The 12,771-nt window shown below is 45.3% G+C and overlaps 1 protein-coding gene across 4 annotated transcripts in view; it reads right to left on the bottom strand.

The window, feature by feature from the left end:
* Positions 1-239, bottom strand: part of LNPK (lunapark, ER junction formation factor) — a 41,015-nt gene extending 40,776 nt beyond the window's left edge. For all 4 annotated transcript variants that reach the window (XM_081854864.1, XM_081854866.1, XM_081854863.1 and 1 more), the window contains exon 1: positions 36-239. The gene's annotated coding sequence lies outside the window, so the exon portion shown is untranslated. The remainder of the gene's footprint in view (positions 1-35) is intronic.
* Between the last annotated feature and the right edge of the window lie 12,532 nt (positions 240-12,771).

Here is a 12,771-nt window from a genome sequence, read left to right as displayed (position 1 = left end):
CAGGCTCGTTCCTCCTACAGACGCCACGAACACACCTCTTTCTCTGCGCCTCGGTTTGGAACGCGCACCTTCCCCGCCCCGCTGGAAGCCGCACTGCCGCGAGGAGGAGGAGGAGGAGGAGGAGGTGGACGGGGCTCGTCGCCGCCTCGTCTGCCCCCCTCCCCGCCCCCAACTTCCTCCCCGTCCCTCAAATCCAGGAACGACGTGCGAGCGCTGGCAACGCACGCAGCGCGGCCATCTTGGGAAAGGGCGGTGTGTAGTAGAGACCGTCCTACTTGGGGGGGGGAGGAACGGGCGCAGAGCGGCCATCTTGGAAAAGGGAAAAAGGGTCCGTCGCTTTTCGCCCCGCCTCCGCCGCTGCGGTCGGGCTGATAAAAACAGCTGCTTTTGGGACGCAACGCGCGCTGTGCGTGTTTTGTTTTTGTGTTTAAGGCGCCCGCGCCTGCTCTGGAGGCCAAGCTGAAGCTGCCCTCGAAAGCGTGCAAAAGGGACGAGTCGAGCATGATTCTTAAGCGGGCGGGCAGAGGAACCAACGTAACAAGCAGGCTTGGGAGGAAGGCGGGGCGAAGGTGAGGGGGGGGGGAATAAGACGACTGCCTGTCGCTTCCTCGCTGCTGCGATTGTCAGCCGTCCAGATCAGGCTCCGCCCCTTTCGTTGAGTTTGGGCGGGAGGAGGACGGGGCGCTCCTGGGTGTTGCGCGGGAGTTTTGAGAGCGCGCGTCAAGCTGGAGGTGGAAGGAAGGAGTGAAATAACGTTTTCCGAAGGCGCTTTTTATTGCTGGCTAGCTAGAAATGCCTGCTTTCCAAGCAAAGCACTTATTCCGAGCCAGCAGGGAATGGAAAGTGACTCCTTATTACTGGGGTCACTTGTCGGGCAGGGCTTCTAAAATATATTAAGTAATCGGTTTCCTAAGGCAAGTCATTATTTCAGCCCCAAAGTATGTTGTGTTGGAAACCATGGTGGGGGAATTCCCCAAGTGTTCTGGGCTGGTTCTTTGGCAAGTACACCATGTAAGGCTCGCTGACATGATGATATTCTTCTTTGCAAACCGCTCGAGGGATTTTTCTGTTACAATCAAGCAGTATACAAGTTTTATGGAACAATAATAAAATCTAGTAGTGCTCCATCTACAGTATCACTGGACTGCAGTATTGGTTTACCAGCAGCACACAACACACCTTTAGAACACACTGGAAAAACATCACACACACACACACACACACCCCCAAAAAAATTGGTAATGGTAGTGTGCTGGGAATAAGGGTGCTGGGAATTTTAGATCTATTGGGAGTGAACTATGGTTCCTATAATTATTTTTGGGGTGTGTGCTTTAAAGCAGGGGTCAGCACACTTTTTCAGCAGGGGGCCAGTCCCTCAGACCTTGTGGGGGGCCGGACTATATTTTGAAAAAAAATAATGAACGGATTCCTATGCCCCACAAATAACCCAGAGATGCATTATAGATAAAAGCACACGTTCTACTCATGTAAAAACACCAGACAGGCCCCACAAATAACCCAGAGATGCATTTTAGATAAAAGGACACATTCTACTCATGTAAAAACACGCTGATTCCTGGACCATCCGCGGGCCAGATTGAGCAGGAGATTGGGCCGGATCCAGCCCCCAGGCCTTAGTTTGCCTACCCATGCTTTAAAGTTTGGTGTGGATGCAGATCCCAAAAGTGTTCTTACCCCTCTCTGCAATTGTTACTACACATTGCTAAAAATGCTCTCCCCCATGTTGTAGTCATTTTGTAACCATGTTGTAACAGCAGCTGCTGGTTTTCGTAAACTGACCGCAACAGTTCTTTTGTTTCAGAGAAATACTGTATATTCTTACAGCTGATCACCTGATTCCATAGAATAGCTTCAATATTCATTATCAGAACGAAGAGGAGGAAGTATATGTGAAAAGAAAGCAGTGTACTTATCTCCAGTCTTCGTGTGTCAGAAATATATCAGACTCCAAGGTGCAAAAAAAAAGAAGCAACGTCATATGAGCAACTTGCAGTCCTTTTGGGATAAAGTTGAAATTTGCGTGTAGGACACAATATCTGCTCATGATAAATTACTTTACTAATTTCTCAAAGGCAGGCACATCTGAAGATAGAACAGTATTAATTATGATCGCATCCACATTTATCCAGAAGTAATCGACAATGGGTCATACAGTACTTATAAAAAAAAAAATTCAAAAAAATATTTGCAAAAATTAGGATTTCTGGCAATTGGCTGAATAGGAGAAGATCCTGGGAAACAGAAGAAGCCTTGCTGTTCTTAACTATTGATTAGCTCCCCTAACTTGCAGAAATCTTCCGTACAATATATGTGTATATTCAGATTAAAAGAAAAAGGAAAAGGGTTGGGTATGAAGAGGCAATGAATAGAAATTGGCATGACACCAGTTTTGATGGTGTGAAACAATCACTCTGATCCAGATAGTACAGTGGTACCTTGGTTCTCAAACTTAATCCATTCCAGAAGTCCGTTCCAAAACCAAGGCATGCTTTCCCATAGAAAATAATGTAAAACAGATTAATCAGTTCCAGACTTTTAAAAACAACCCTTAAAACAGCAATTTAACATTAATTTTACTATCTAACGAGACCATTGATCCATAAAATGAAAGCAATAAACAATGTACTGCAGTCACACAATCAATCAGTAGCTGAACTGGGTTCCACACAGTCGCAAAAAAAGCCACAAAAACGCAAAATAGATAGCAAAAACAGGCAGACCTCAGCATAATACTCAAGTGTGACACTCAAAACAGAAGCGTAACACTCAAAATGGAGCACGTTTGGCTTCTGAAAAAAGTTCGCAAACCAGAACACTTACTTTCAGGTTTTCAGTGTTTGGGTTCCAAGTTGTTTGAGTACCAAGGCATCTGAGAACCAAAGTACCATGGTATTTGCATACTGGGCTCCTATACCTGCATAAGTTTACTGTATCTACACACTTGAGTCACATGGATAACTCTGTGTTTTCTTGTTTGTTCAGTTGTCTGCATATAACTGCTTTACCCACCTTTTTTCAGCAAATGAATAAGTTCACCAGAGACCACAGAACCTTAGATCAGTGCATAATGGAACAGTGGGTGTTGGCCTATGAAAACCATCCAAACTAAACAGATTTTAGCTTTATCCTATGGGCTTGCAAGTACTGTGAAGCTTATAAAAATTGCAGACTTCCATCAACACTGATTAAAGGTCTCGCTTTATCATCAGTGTAGGTGAATGTAGACAGCCGTTTATCAAACTGGTAACCTACCACAATCTGCATGTATCTGCTTTGTCAGGCAGCCACCTGTATTACCCTGCCATGCATTTTGAAGATCATTTTTCCACATAGCAATCAGAAATTCATAGAATCAAGGGAGTGGTAAAATTATCCTCACCGTTTGGCAGGATGTTGCAGACTGAACTCTAGTCAGTTATGAGGGTCAGATGGTATGAGGGCGGCAACTGCCCACAAAATAAATGATCCAGTTGGGGTCAGACAGGCCAGGAATGATTTAGCATAAGTTTCAGTTGTATGAATATTAAAATATAGAAGAAGAAGAGTTTGGATTTGATATCCCTAAGGAGTCTCAAAGCGGCTAACATTCTCCTTTCCCTTCCTCCTCCACAACAAACACTCTGTGAGGTGAGTGGGGCTGAGAGACTTCAGAGAAGTGTGACTGGCCCAAGGTCACCCAGCAGCTGCATGTGGAGGAGCGGAGATGCGAACCCGGTTCACCAGATTACGAGTCTACCACTCTTAACCACTACACCACACTGGCTCTCATGATATACTGCCTCACAACACGGCCACATTCATAACATATATTTAAAGCAATATCGGGTGTTAGAAGAAGGATAGGACCTCTGGTGGGGGACACATCATGGTCCTTCTGGGGTAGCTTGTCCACCTTTGGTCCCCACCCTGCACTCAGCTCTCACCCGTGGCTCCTAGAAGCTGTCAGCATGCGACAGTGGCCATACCTCAGGAACTGCTTCGGCTAGCCAGCTAAACCAGGTGAGGATAGCCAATGGGTCTCAACCCCACTGCAAGTTAGGGGCTTCCCCTGCATGTGAAGAAGACAGGCTCCAGCGGATTGAGCAGATGAGACAATAGTAGGTCCAACAGTCAAGAAGGCAGTTTTTGCATGTGCTGTGGAGGAAAGTGAGGGGCAGATGGGGTTTGTCAACTTGGGAAGGTAGCCCATATAGGAGAAGGAAAACTCTGACTCTAAACCTCTGCTGCCTTGCGGGATATCTTTGGGAGAAGAAAATGCTAAGGCGTAAATCCAGAGTGGACTTCCTAGGACAATTGAATGACACCTTGTACGCTTCTTTTGGGCAACTCCTGCAGTCAATCTGGTGCCTAACATTTTGCTTTCCTTTGGAGCACATCAGCGAGGCCGAGTGAGGGGTATTGTCATCTGGGCAGCCACTTTAAACATCATCTGGGCATACCACTTTAAACAGCTATGACTTCCCCTCAAGACCTCTGTTTGTTGGGAGTTGTTAGGAGAGCTACAGATTGCAGAGTGATTTAACAATCAATCTGTTATGTATTGGGTTTAACACATTTTATGTTACAAGGCGCGTTCTAACCAATCGTATAAGCGTTGGTAGACGATCGTTCTAATGGCAAGTAAACGCATGCACTGTCAACGGTCAGTTCATGCTGGGGTTTATTATTGTGTTGTCGAGGCAGTTTGGTTCTTGTGTTCCTATGAGTGAGCTGTTGTCACTGACAAATGTTGAATAAACTTAGTTGAGGAACTTATACTATCTTGGGCTTCTGACTTTTTCTGAACATTTAACACAGTCCCACTTCACAGATAAACCCTGAAAACTGTAGCTCTGTGAAGGGAATAGAGGCCTTCTCACTACGCCCAGCACCCTTAAAAGACTACAGCTCCCAGAATTCTTTGGAGGAAGTCATGACTGTTTAAATTGGCACCATAAGGCTTTGCATGTATGTAGTGAACATGGACCAGGTCTGCAACCAAATGTAGTATGTCCCCGCGCCCCTGAAAGTTTTTTTTCCCAAGAGTGTTATATTCCTGTTCAGTCGGGATTGAGAAGAGGTGAAGGGGAAAATACTGTTTTTCTTTCTTTTTAGGCCCCGGTGAGGCCTTTCCCAGCTGTGCCAGTCCTGAACTTGCACATTTCATTGCTATATTTAGGAGAGGTGGGGTGCTGACTCTACAGTGTGGGAAAAGCAGCAAATGTCCTTCCCCCACCCCACCCCTATTGAGCTCTTCCCCCTCCAGCTGACACCCTCAACTGCACCCAGGCATAGAATAGATAGAAGAACATGTAAAGATCTTACAGAGATCAGATCCCTCATGTAAACTCTTATATGAGGGAGAGCCCCACCCTCTCAGATGGGTCATTTTTATCTGGTTTACAGCTCTCCATTAATTTAAGTGTGAGGGTTCAACTGTTAGGCATTTGAATGTGCATGCATACTCCATCCATTTCCCTTCCTCTCACCCCCCCCCCCAACCCCAGGCACTGGCAACCCACGCTATGCCACTAGGACACATTGCCATTGTGCTCATCCATACTCCACACCCACAATCACCATTGAGCAACACTTGCCCATCTTTTGAATCTTACCACCTGGTTTCGAACCTTCCGTTCCTGGGTAAGGTGATTGAGAGAGCGGTTGCTGAACAACTTGCTGGATTTCTGGGTGAAACATCGGCTCTGGATCCATTCCAGTCCGGATTCCGCTCTGGTCATGGGACCGAGACGGCTCTGGTCACCCTAACAGATGATCTCTGCAGGCAGCTGGATCGAGGCGGGTCGGGGCTGCTGATTCTTTTAGACCTGTCAGCAGCCTTCGACATGGTCAATCACAAACCTCTGGACCACCGCCTTGCCAACGTGGGGATCCAGGACACAGCCCTTCAATGGCTGCGCTCGTTTCTCTCTGGTCGGGGACAGAGAGTAGCGCTTGGGGGGGAACTGTTGTCGCGCCACTCCTTGGTGTGTGGAGTGCTGCAGGGTGCGATACTCTCCCCGATGCTTTTCAACATCTTTATGCGCCCCCTCGCCCAGCTTGTCTGGAGTTTTGGTTTGGGTTGCCATCAGTACTCTGATGACACCCAACTCTATCTGTTGATGGATGGCCATCCTGACTCAGCCCCAGACACACTGATCAGATGTTTGGAAGCTGTGGCTGGATGGCTACGTGGGAGCTGGTTGAAGTTAAATCCTTCAAAGAAAGAGGTCCTTTGGCTGGGTCAGGACGATATGGGATTGGGGGGCCAACTCCCATCTCTTGCAGGGGTGCAATTAGTGCCAGCACCATCTGTTAGGAGTTTGGGTGTAATCTTCAACACCTCCCTTTCTACGGAGGCGCAGCTATAACAAAGGCGGCATTTTTTCATCTCCGCCAAGCTAAGCAGTTACCTCTCTCGCCCTGACCTAGCCACTGTGATCCACGTGGTGGTCACCTTCAGGCTTGATTATTGTAACTCACTCTATGTGGGGCTGCCCTTGAGACTGACCCAGAAACTCCAGCTGGTGCAGAATGCCATGGTGAGACTCCTTAAGGGGTCCGCGCCATGGGATCACATTTACCCGGTGCTATACCAGCTGCACTGGCTCCCGGTGGAGTACAGGATCAGGTTTAAGGTGCTGGTTTTAACCTTTAAAAGCCCTATACGGCGTAGGACCCTCGTACCTACGGGGCCGTCTCTCCTGGTATGTCCTACAGAGGACCTTACAGTCTTCAAATAAAAACATCTTGGAGATCCTGGGCCACAGGGAGGTTAGGCTGGCCTCCACCAGAGCCAGGGCTTTTTTGGCTATAGCCCCAATCTAGTGGAACGCTCGTGACAGAGACTAGGGCCCTGCGGGACTTGACATCTTTCCGCAGGGCCTGCAAGACAGAGCTGTTCCGCCAGGCCTTTAGCCAAGGCACAGTCTGACCCCCTCTCTATCCTCACAGAACTCTACTCTAACCCAATGGTTGCCATTAATTTGATTCTGAATTGATTTTAGAATGTATTTTAATTAATTGACTGTGTGATTTTATATACACTGTGCTATTTTTACTTGTTGTTAGCCGCTCTGAGCCCAGCTTTGGCCAGGGAGGGCGGGATACAAATAAATTGTTGTTGTTGTTGTTGTTGTTGTTGTTGTTGTTGTTATCATCATCATCTTCAAAAGTGTTCATTTTACACAGCATGGTCATTTCAGCACAAATTCTGTCCTTTCATGCACCAGATCTAAAGCTATCTTAGGGATATAACAGACCACACAGATTATGGGCAAGCAAGGCAGCTTTCCCAAAAAGCAAGCACGCAAACCAGTTGCCCAAAATGCAGCAGGAAAAAGGTATCCTAAGCATGCTTCACTAGAAATCAGAACTTTTTTATTATTCTGGACTATATGATGTCTACAGCCATTCAGTATAATTTAAATTTAGTATGAGTGTTTTTTTAAATAACTTATTTACATTTAATATGGGTGAATGTATTCTATAGATGTGTGGTTACAGATTGCCGTGTATCTCTGTGGATTTTCTTATTTAGACCCTCAGTCAGTATAAACAGTCTGTGGAGTCATTTCCATTCTAGAATGTTCTCTCTAGTAATGTGTTTAGACTAGAAGTCATAATATTCTCATCATATTCATACTTTGCTCATGTCTGTGATATTAGAACAGTAGCTAATTAGGCATGGTTAATATCCAACGCAGTGCATACAGTTTCTCTTATTATAACTATTTAATTAAGTTTGGGTTATGGTATTATTAAAAGACTACAAATTAAACTACAAACATAGTAATTATATATAATGCATCATATATACCATATTTCTATTGTATATCAAGTATCACAGCTTTTCAGCCAAAGCAAAGCACTGGTTTTGTTGTTGTTTAGTAAAGGTAAAGGTAAAGGGACCCCTGACCATTAGGTCCAGTCATGACCGACTCTGGGATTGTGGCACTCATCTCGCTTTATTGGCCGAGGGAGCCGGTGTACAGCTTCTGGGTCATGTGGCCAGCATGACTAAGCCGCTTCTGGCAAACCAGAGCAGTGCACGGAAACGCTGTTTACCTTCCCACTGGAGCGGTACCTATTTATCTACTTGCACTTTGATGTGCTTTTGAACTGCTAGGTGGGCAGGAGCTGGGACCAAGCAACAGGAGCTCACCCCATCATGGGGATTCGAACCGCCAACCTTCTGATTGGCAAGTCCTAGGCTCTGTGGTTTAACCCACAGCACCACCCGCTTCCCTTTGTTGTTGTTTACTTACTGTCAATTCTGTTATTCGACCCAGGTAAAGAATTGTCCCATTGGAATCAACAGGACCTTTTACCACTGACTTTCATAGGGTAGGAACTATAACCTATGTACTGTATTTAACAAAAGAACAGTGGATGTAATAATTTGTAACTGTCATATTTTTTCTTAACTCAGAATTTGGCACTGGAGGCAACCATCTCTGCATTCAACTATTAAGCCTTCATTTATTAGTTTAACAGCCATGGCTCCTCTCAGATAATCCTGGGAGTCGCAATCTGATGAGGATGCCAATAATTTTCTGAACCTTTTCCCCCATCATAGAACTACAGTTCCTAAGGGAGTGGGGATGACTCTCAAACCAGGTTAAATCCATCATATAGGTATAACTTCCGAGTGGCCAGTCTGTGGAGAAAGCCCTATTTGTACACATAATTAAAAAGTATAATTGATTCAAACTTCTCTGGAGCAGCTAGCAATACATTTGGTCAGTGAATGAACACAAGACTTGACCCCAAATAATTGAAACCTGATAGATCCATGAGAACAAATAATGAGAGTACAGAGAATAAGCAGGAATGTGCCAATTGGCTTATCATATATCATACCATCCTATCTAGGCATTTTTACTTGAGCTGTGTTCAATGGGACCTACTCCTAAGTATTAATAGGATTGCAGCCTTAAATGGTTATGTTCTTAGCTACAGTTTTAATGTTTAAAACTTTTAGAAACTGGGAGGTCTGGGGCTTTTTGTGCGTTTTACACAGTTTCATGCGGAACTACATGTTAGCTTGCAAAGCAGTACTAAACACGCGCGTAATTGTTTTCAGTAAAATAACGTGAACTAGTTCTGCTAATAAGATTGTGGCTTCCAACCAAGACAATGAACAGTGGGAGCACCAGAATGCATAAATAAGACAATAAATATTTTTGGCACTGTTTCAAGGCTTCTCAAGGCCAGACGCGGACATGTAAAAAGCAATGGCAAGAACTACAAAGATTATAAATGATATAAAATCGCAGTTCGTAATTCCTACGATCATGTTAAATAGAAGGCATATAAAGCGATTCGTGTAACAAGATCCACGTGTAAAATATTGCTATGTTTCAGTTAAAAATAAAAATGTGACTTAAATGCACTTTGTTATTTAAAAAAATAGCATTTCTTTAAATTATATTATCTCGTGTGCATGCCCACATACAGACAAAATCCATTTTCACAGTGGAAGTATTGAGGAAAATTCAATTGTTCTGGACCATGTTTGGGCCTGTTAATATTTATGGTAACTGACGGCCCAGCCTTGCATGCTTTTCAAATGCACTGTTTCTGCAACAAGACGTTTTACCAGGTTGAGCTCCTGCCATGTGATCAGCAGCTACTGTGTGCCCAAGGCAGAATTCAGCCCTTGAAGTGGAAGGCGGCTCTAGTTCCCTTGTAAAAATAAAACGGGTTGTGTGTTTTTTTTTCTCATTAAATTCCAGCAAGAAAGTAGACAAGGTGAGGCATTCCCTCCACCAACAGGTTATAATTTGAATCATCACCTGATTACTACATATAATGTCAGGCCTAGAAAGCAAAGTTCGAGTGGAGAACATTTTGGTATAAGAGTCATCTCAGGAGAAAAGGGCATGGAATGCTAATTTGATTTCCCCCCCCCCCCTCATAACACCAAAGCCTCCAAGTGTCCTTGTTTTCCTTTCCACGGACAGTTCTGGATTTACAGAAGCCATCCCAGTTTCTGATTTGATCCCAGAATGCCCGCTTTTCCTTAGGACATCCCTATTTTCATCTGATAAATGTTAGAGAGTATGGAATTATCTGACCCCCCCCCCCCAGCAATCTGAAGGCAGCCCTGTATAGAGAAGGTTTTTTTAAAAAAATGTTTACTGTTTTATTATGTTTTTTATATATGTTGAAAGCTACCTAGAGTGGCTGGGGCAACCCAGTCAGATAGACAAGGGTATAAATAATAAAAAGATGCTGATGGAACACACAACATCCCTATTTTCATTAGGGAAATGATGGAGGGTATGCAACACTAAAACTTGAATTCATTCAACACATTGGACCACTTTATGTGTATAGTAGGATTTTTATCACACTTTTTTTGACTGGGGGGTGCTCGTGTAATCTCACTGTATACAAGTTGTACAAGTGGCAATAAAGTATTTCAGTTTCAATTTCAATTCAATTTCATAATAATAATAATAATAATAATAATAATAAAACAGCCGCTCTCCCATGTCACATTCAAAATGGCTGGTGAAACACCACAAGAGAGTTATTTGTCTCATAGGTTTCTTCTGATGTGGCTCAGAGTTGAGGAAAAAATATCTCCACTGTATGTGTGCACGGGATTTGGCTGTGCACGTGGGAACCTGATGTGGGGGATTATAAGCCCATTGCTCGTGGCCGACTCTGGGGTTGTGGCGCTCATCTCGCTTTATTGGCCGAGGGAGCCAGCGTACAGCTTCCGGGTCATGTGGCCAGCATGACTAAGCCACTTCTGGCAAACCAGAGCAGTGCACGGAAACGCCGTTCCCTTGCTCTTAATAGCTTCTAAATAATGATCTAGCAAAGTTGCAGGTTCAGCCCTCATGAGGGAAAGCTGCAGATTCCTGCATTGCAGAGGGCTGAGATCCTCAGGGTCCCTGCCAGCTGTATCATGCTACGGCTATGTCTACGGAAAGCAGAATTCTGTGTGTAAAGGACCCCTGGGCAGTTAAGTCCACTTGAATTCAAGTATAGGACATAGAACTCATCTCCGCTTTCAGGCTGAGGGAGCTGGAGTTTGCCTGCAGACAGCTTTTCCTGGTCATATGGCCAGCATGACTAAACCGCTGCTGTATGGAATACCGTGACGGAAGCCAGAGCGCATGAAAACGTCGTTCACTTTTCCGCCTCAGCGGTACCTGTTTATCTACTCGCACTGCTTTGCTTTCAAACTGCCAGATTGGCAGGTACCTCTGTGTGGGGATTAGAGTGAGTGAGCAAGGCTGGGATGGATGAGAATCCAGTCAACGGTGTAGCTAGCCACTTGGGTGCCCAGGGTGGCGCATGCGCCCTGCACCCAGGGGTGAAGCAAGTCACCCATGGGGGCGGGGCAAGCCAGGGCAGGGCACACTGCACAAAGCCTCTCTGCCGCCTCCCCCTCAGCTGTAGGGCGGCTGAGGGAGAGGTGGTGGGCAGACGAAAGCCCCACGCTGCCATTTCAGACAGCATGGAACCTGCAGGCGCCCAAGCCACCATGTGACTCCCAGGAGAAACACGCGGCTTGGGCACACTGCAGGCCCCACGGTAAGTGCCGGGCCAGGTGTGATGCCCAGTGCCAGCCGCGCTTTGTTGCATTTGTTGACTCAACTAAAAAGTTTTTGAGGGGGCCCCCATTTTTTTATAAAAAGCCTCATATTTTTGCCATTTTGTCACCCCCTTCAGTGATGACACCCGAGTCGGCCCGCACCCACCTCACCCCCCTTCCCACACCACTGAATGCAGTTGTCAGTTTCAGGAAGGAAAAGATCCCCCGGAATAGTACTCATAAAACACCTGTTATTGGACACACCTGCCTCTATGCCTGGGGTGGCACACCAGTGGCTCACTAGCTGTTGATGGACTACAACTCCCATCACCCCATGCTGGCTGGGGCTGATGGGAGTTGAAGTTCAACATCTGGAGGGCCACGGTTCCCCATCCCTGGTCTTGCCAGTAGGCCAGGCCTGCAGAATTTAGGCTGCATTTAGCTTGGCCGGGCCTATCAGCGACTCAATAAGCCAGCTATTTGTGCTATCTGGATAGGATAGGACTGCAAATATGGAAGTGGAGATGTCAGGTACTTGGCAAGCCACTGTGTGTAGCTGGCAGGAGTAATAAAAATGCTAGTAGGAGTTAGGAGTGTGGCAAGGGACCACAGCTGAATGATGGAGTACATGCTTTGCATGCAGAAGTTCTCAGAATCAGTCCCCTGGTATCACCAGTGAAAAGAACTTGAGCTGCGTACACACAACACCTTTCACATTGTACACATTGTGTATTTTTTATTGTTGTTAATTATTAAATGTGGAGATAGCAATATAAACATAATAAGAAGTGCCTGGGTCATTAGTGGAAGGGGGTGGGTAGGCACTGCATAAAATAACATCTATGAAGACATTCTTCCCAACTTGTAATTGGATTAGACTGGTAACAAATTGCCCCAAAACACAAAACCTTATATGAAACTAGCAGGCTATATACAAACAAAGAACAGGGTGCGCATTAGATTCAAAGTAACTCCAGACTAATAAACAAATAGTCTTTGATTCCAAATCTTTATAATGCAAGAAAGAAGAATGCATCATAAAGCTGACATAGGCAGGCAGATTGGCATTTCGCTTGGTTCATCTTTCAGTTAAACACAATTCAAATGTCCCTGGGGAGGACAATGCTAATACCAAACATAACTGTATACGCTTTGCATATGAAATTCAATTTTAGCTTTAGTAGGGCCCATAAAATTGAAAACTGTACTATAAGGCC

This window comes from Podarcis erhardii (genome assembly GCF_964252035.2).
Source record: "Podarcis erhardii genome assembly, chromosome: 1".
Taxonomy (NCBI): Eukaryota; Metazoa; Chordata; class Lepidosauria; order Squamata; family Lacertidae; genus Podarcis; species Podarcis erhardii.
This window is presented reverse-complemented; position numbering and strand designations above follow the sequence as displayed.